Genomic DNA, 7,028 nt, shown 5'->3' on the forward strand with positions numbered 1-7,028 from the left:
TGTCTTGCTGTCTTGTAAAGAAATCTGATACATATCAAAAATTTAAATATTTAAATATTCTATCAAATATCAAATAAAACTAAGCATGAATACCTTGCTATTCAGTCAGAAGCATCATTAAGTACTATACCAAGCTGCAACAATCTGAATAAAATCACCAAGCCCAGAGTTTAGGTTCATATAGCACATTTAATCTGGAAGAAACTCTAATTGCATTACAGAGGTTATTCTTTTGTCTAGCACTTGTCATGGAAGTGAATTTCAATACACTTTCTTAGCATTCTATATGGATCATTCAAACAGCATACAATACTCAACAATGCCTTCATGCATTACAGAGCTGCAGACATTTCTTCAGCAGAATACAGTTGTTGTTTAACAATACACGGGGGTATAATGCAAGCCTCACTGAAATTTGCATTAAAATATCAATAGGAATAATACTCCTGCAGAATGATCTTGATTTTTTGTTTTGTCTTGAGAACAACAACAATCTGTTTCATTTATAACATTTCCCAGTCATTGGACCACTTATTAGAAAAAAACTTAGCCTGAGAGGTTTCTAATTCTATTTTCCAATCTGATCATAGAGGATGCCAATTAAGTGTCTCAAACATTTCATATAATCTCCTAGGAGAGCATCAGAATCTGCTCCAGAGTAGCACGACCATTTTTGGATAGATTTCTGTATGAAAATTGCTGAATGTCTTTGCCATTCATTATGCATATTCTGAGGATGTCCAGTATGCTACATAATGAGAAGAGGAGAAGAATTACCTTTGTAAATCTACTCTTTCCTCATTAATTGTGCTTGTCTTTAACCTGTCCAACTACGACTTCTCCACACTCATTCTGCCAACAGCAACAGCCTCAATAGTCACTGTTTACTTGGATCAAGTGTGCCCCATCTTCTTCTGTCACACAAATTAGTAGGAGGACGTGGCTTCAGCATTCATTAAAGCAATCTGTGTTTATTTCACCATCTCATCCACAGGACTCACTCCTACTATGCAGTATTAACTATATCTAAGTATACAACAAAATAGAACTTCCAAATCCCTGAATCTGGCTAAGCACTCCTGCTGTGTCAAAGGTAGCATGTCTGAAGGACAACTCAGAATTCTTAACTTTCTATGATATTAATATTTCCATGTTTCTCTACTCATCGTCTGCTTCCAGCTATGTTGTCCAGTGCAGAATTATGTAAAAGCTTAGGGGCAAATGCCACAAGCCCTCTCCACAGTTAAAATTCCTTCCAGAAATAAATTTATGACTGTTTATCCTTGTAGTTACTTATTACCAGTGAGAAAAGAAACAGAAAATAAAAATGTTTTAGAAATCTTGTTTTCTTTTACTTGAAAGAGCTTCTAGTGCCTTATATTTTCTGTTCTCAAAATCCTTAGTGTTTTGATATGACATAATAGTAAAAGCAAGAAAGAAAAGGAGAGCAAGGGATTCTGCACAAAAATCTATGATGCAGATTAACTATTATCTCATTTGCTTGTCAGATTTTTTTTTAATTGCTTCTGTTTCATAATTTGTTGCCACTTTTTTTGGAGTCACTTATAGATATGTCTGATGATTTCTAAATCATTTTTCAGTCAGGATTTGCTCCCAAATCATTTCAGTTTAGCCCAGATCCAGCCAGTATCAAATACAATTTCTGCCCAGTATCAGTTTCAGAATGCAGAATAGATTTATCTGTGTACACCAAGTAGGTCATGAAGAGGAAAGGTTTCGTTAAAGCTTATCTGATTAAAAATGCATCCAGAAGTGAATTGTTTTCTCATTGAACAACAAATGAAAACAGATAATGATTTATTTCTTTTGTGGAATACATTGCCATTGTAAAATAGTCTTTGCTTATTTACATCTTCCAGCAGTTTTTTTTAGGTTTATGCATTTGTGTGTATGCAATCTCTCTTCTCAGTGCTATTTTCTTTTTATGTGAATTTGTTGTTTTTCTTTGTCACGTTTCTTTTACACAAGTCCAAAGGGGCTTGTGTTCTTTCTTTACTTATATTTTTTGTCATGCAAACTTGAAATTTAACAAGTGGAGAAAGATAAGAGGCTCTTTCTGGAGCTTCTGCAAATCCTCGCTACAGTGCTTTGGAATTTAGAAAAAACTGCTAAGCCTTTCTTCAGATTTATATCTATTCAGCCAATGAGAATTTAAATTATCATCTTGGTTAAAAAGAGCACCATGGGGCAGCCAATACAATTACTTATAGTTTCTACTGAAAAGGTAAGGAGTGGAATTTTGAGATGTTCTAAATAATTACAAGGTAGATTATGGAACTCTTAGCCATACTGATGAAGTACTAACTACGAGACTGAATATTGAAATTATGTTTGAGAATTTGTATAGATGTTTATCAGTACAAGAATGACCTCCAAAATCCAGATCAGAAAGAGCTTTCTGTTTTACATCTAGAGGATAATATACATGTGTAAAGAATTACAACACCTTAAGAAATCTTCTTTAAGTGGATATTGATAATTTGTGGGGGTTTTTTTATCTGACTTTAAACAGTTAGGATCCTTGCTGTCTCTTTAGCCAATGTAAGGACAGAGATGAACTTTCAGAGGTGACATATAACTTTGATTGAAACAAGAGCTGACAGAAAAGTTACTCTACATGTAGTAGTTTTTTTTTTCCACTAAATAATTAACATTGTTTCATTTTTTTCTTTTTCCTTATTCCTTTTTTTTCTAATCTACATTTTCTGATCTTCCTCATCCAATTGCTGGATTTTTTTTACCTCTTTTACATAGAATGAAGAAATCAGAAATCTTCCAATGCAGGAAGTAATAACAACAGAGTTTTAAACTATTATTTGACAAACAGAATAAACTACAGCTTTTCTTTATTTTGTAAAGCACTTTTATTCCCCCAAAGACTTCAGTATAGATCTCTTATAATCCAATAGTGAGGGTTAGTAAGGGTTAAAATATTGTCAATCTAACTTGAGTTTAGGCAGAGAGACTAGCTATTACTTGTTGGGTTACTCTAAGGATGGTGAATCTTAAACCAAATTACTCTGAGTTACACAAGTTATTTCTGCTACAGGGAATCTGAAAATACAGAGCAGAAATTAGATTCAGACATAGAATTTTGAATGGTACCTGGAAAAAAAAAATTGGAATAATTGAAAATATTAGTATTTTATTTCTTTAAATTTAAAATATTAAGCTGCAAATCTTCTCATTTAATAAAATATTTTTCCAATACTCTAATACAGAAATGCAACTTTGAATCCATCCATAGGATGATCAATAACTCTCATTACTAGACAATGATAGAAAGGAACAAAGCAAATACATAAATCTACTAATATCAAATAAGAGAAATAAGGAGAACATAATTAAATATCTGTTCTCTTCATGAAAGAAATTCAGTGCAAAGTATAAAAAGACGTGTGTGTATATATATACACATAGAATTAATTATATGTAACCTATTTTTCTGTACAGCCATGCACAAATGCATTAAAAAAATATACAAATCAACAGTACATTATATTGCCAAATAATTAATGATGTCATGATATTTTAGGAAGTCAGTTCTTGCAAAAGCTAAAGAAAAGAAGATCTACTCAGTGTACGTCTTTACTAAAATTCTTGATAAACAGATGGGCATTCTACCCTACGTAGGTTGTCAACCTCTAACACTCTAAGAAATTAAACATTATATATGCCCCCTAGTATAATCTTGAATATGAGTATCACAGTTGATGATACTTTCTTTTAAGTAATTTTAGTCTATAGGAAGATAGACAACTGTAGGAGAAAGGTAGCTTATGCTCAGTCTTTGAGTCAATGGAGAAATAATTTTGAATTCTAAAACCAGTGTAGAAACCATGATTTTTGTATTAGGAAGCAGTATATGTACTATTCTAAACAATTCTGCTCTATCTACTGATTTTGAATGCATGGCAAGAAGAAAGCATCACTTTCTCCTAGTTAATTATACATGAGGTAAAAACAAACAAAAAAAAACCAAACAAAAAAAAAACACAAGCATATAATACATCAGCAGATACTATTTCAGAATAAGGATGTATGGAAGAGTCTAAATGGCAGGATCTACACAAAGGAAAAGTTTCAAAAAAGGGGAAAGATACCAAGTTAAATGTCATAAGTTTATGGCATTTTCAGACTGAGCAGACATTCCTCAAGTGCAACAGAACAGGAGGAAATAGCAGAGCATCTGTGATTCTGAAACAAAGAAATGTAACTGGGAGGTAGGAAAACCTAGGAAAGGAACAAGAGCAGGTCAAGATAAGTAAGTATTACTAACAGCAGAAAAAGCAGATAAAGATTTCTGTGCATGAGAAAGTAAGCAGAAGAGAGAATTGAGAGTTTGCAACAACAGCAAAAGAGAGAAAAGGATGAGAGAGATGGAAGGAAATGAAAGAAATGATAGAATTATGTGACTAAGAGAAGTAACAAGATGAGATAAAAGAAAAGTGAACTTAGGATTCAACTTGGGATAGGGAGGAAGTTTAGGGAAGCCCAGAAAGATGTGAATATTCAGCAGAGATAAAAATAACAGACCAAAAAGCAAATAGTAAATGGTCAAAAGAGTTGGATTAATTCAAGAGGCAGAAGCAGTTAGATCATAGGTATAACATGACCCATTAGCAGCACCTGTAAAAGTACTGTTGTCCCTGCAATTGCATTGAAACTACTTGTGGATTATGTAGATATGAAGGCCATGCATGTAAAAATTACACTTAGGAAAGCAACTAGCTTGATGTAACAGCAGACTTGCCTCCTGCTACTCTAACCCCTGCCATCCCCATGCAATCAATAGACTTGAGTCTGTATCAAAGAATCGTGGAATGATTGAGGCTGAAAGGAACCCCTGAGGGTCATCTGGTCCATCCTGTTCGAGCAGAGGAACCAAGATCAAGTTGTCTGAGACTATGTCCATACAGCTTTTTGAAGATCTCCAAGGAGGATACTTTGCAGTATATCTCAGCAAACTGTATCAGTATTCAGTTATCCACTCAGTAAAGAATATACATATACAGTCCTCTTAGTTCCTCATCTTTCTGCCAGAATGGGCCAGCCATGCTCTCTGTTGTCAGGTGCAGCAAGGAGGAAGGTGGAAAAGGAAGCACCAGGGTAGTGGGAAAAAGAGAAGTCGACCCTTATCTACTGGATTTTAGATGGCTATAAATCTAGAAGAAAGGGCTCTGGGGAATAACTTCCCATTTATCACCCACGTTGTTATACAAGCCACAGTGCTACCCAGAGACATTCTAAATGAAACAGCCACAAGCTATGCACGTAAAATGATGAATTACAGAGCAGAATGAGGATCTTGCAAAAAGAACACAGAGACATAGAGAAGGGCTACAAGGAGCTCCCCAAGATGCAAAAAGACAGAGCAATGAGCTTTTATGTATCCTACTCTTGAGCTGTGTGTCCACAGGGTAGGGTCTCCTCTCCTAACTACCAATAGAGGTGGCAGCACAGATGCTGGCAGGAAGGACAAACCAGAACAGCTCAAATCATGAAAAAATATAAAATCTCATGGCTGGAGCCAGGACCACTGCCCATTGAGGGTTTCTTTCTTAGTGAAAAAATAATGACCTGAAAGGATTAAATACAGCCTTCAGCTCCTGTACATCCCCTAGTATACATCCAGGTTCGTATCACTTCTGGAAAACAGAATTTGCTTCAAAGTGTGGCAGTGAGACTACAGCAAAACATCTCTTGCTGGGACTACAAATAAGCACATGCAGCACTGCCCTGGATCTGTTGGAAGAACTGGATAATAGAGTGCCTCAGCAGAAGAGCATAAGATCTTCTTAAATCCAGAAATATACTTTTTTGTCATTGATGAGGACATAAGTGGGAAAACATGGCTGAAGCATGCAAAGACGGTTGCCATGGGAAGTTAGGAAGAAGCCAAACCCTTGCAAAGTAAAAGAAAAGGTATCCTTGCCTGTCTTGTGAAATTATACAGTCAGCATCAGATCTAACAGCTTGAACTAAAGCATGAGACATTGGTGTTATGGTTTCAACTGAGACAGTGTTAATAGCACACTGATATTTCAGTTGTTGATAAGTGATGGGAGCACAGCCAGGACTAGTCTGGGCTGGGCCACTCAGCAGAAGAGAGGCACTGCCTTAATGGCTTTGCAGAATGGAGTGGGATGGAGCCAGGGCAGGTGGCTTGAGTTAGAAAATATGTTATTCTGTACCACATGACATCATGTGGAAGGCAATTAAACTGTGGGCTATCCACTGCTCAGTGGTTGCTGGGTGTCGGTTGTTGGGTGTCGGTTGTTGGGTGTCAGTTGATTGCTGGGTGATGAGATGCATTGTGTTGCATTGCTGTTAATAACAGTGCATTGGTCAGCAAGTAGTTATATTTTTGGTTGGGCATCAATCAATGGATGACTAGTGATTGCACTGCATATTTATATACATATGCATGCTGTTATCATTACATTTTTGTTTCCATTTTTCTTTCTTTTTTTTTCTAAGTGAAATAGTTTTTACCTCAACCTACAAGTTCTATTTTGTCTCCAGTTTTCTCCATCATTCCTCTTAGGAGGAGTGCACAAGCATCTATGTAGTAAGCTACTTGCCGGTTTAAACCACATTTAGTAATGGAGGTTTGCAACTATTTTGACAAAGGACTCTGCTTAGCAAACTTAAAAACATTGACAAGTTTCTGCAGTAATATCCTTTATATTCTAAAACTTCAGCTCAAGAAAGGAAAAGAATCTGACCTGAGGAAAAAAAGCAGACGTCAGAAGCAACTAGCTACTGCACATGCAACGCAATGTGACCCAAAAACTGCACCAAATTACGCTTCTAATTTATCAGAACTCTGTATTTTAGATCTATCTGTAGTAATTAGGTTTTGAAACTGCAAAGGAGAAAAAGATCACTAAACTGAGTGGCACTACGGTAGAACTCTAATGACAATTTGAAGTTAGTTGAAAAAGGCTTTAGGGCAAGGTACGATATTTCTCCTTTTTCTTTTCTTTTCTTTTTCTTTTTTTTTT

Source organism: Meleagris gallopavo, chromosome 1 (genome assembly GCF_000146605.3).
Source record: "Meleagris gallopavo isolate NT-WF06-2002-E0010 breed Aviagen turkey brand Nicholas breeding stock chromosome 1, Turkey_5.1, whole genome shotgun sequence".
Lineage (NCBI taxonomy): Eukaryota > Metazoa > Chordata > Aves > Galliformes > Phasianidae > Meleagris > Meleagris gallopavo.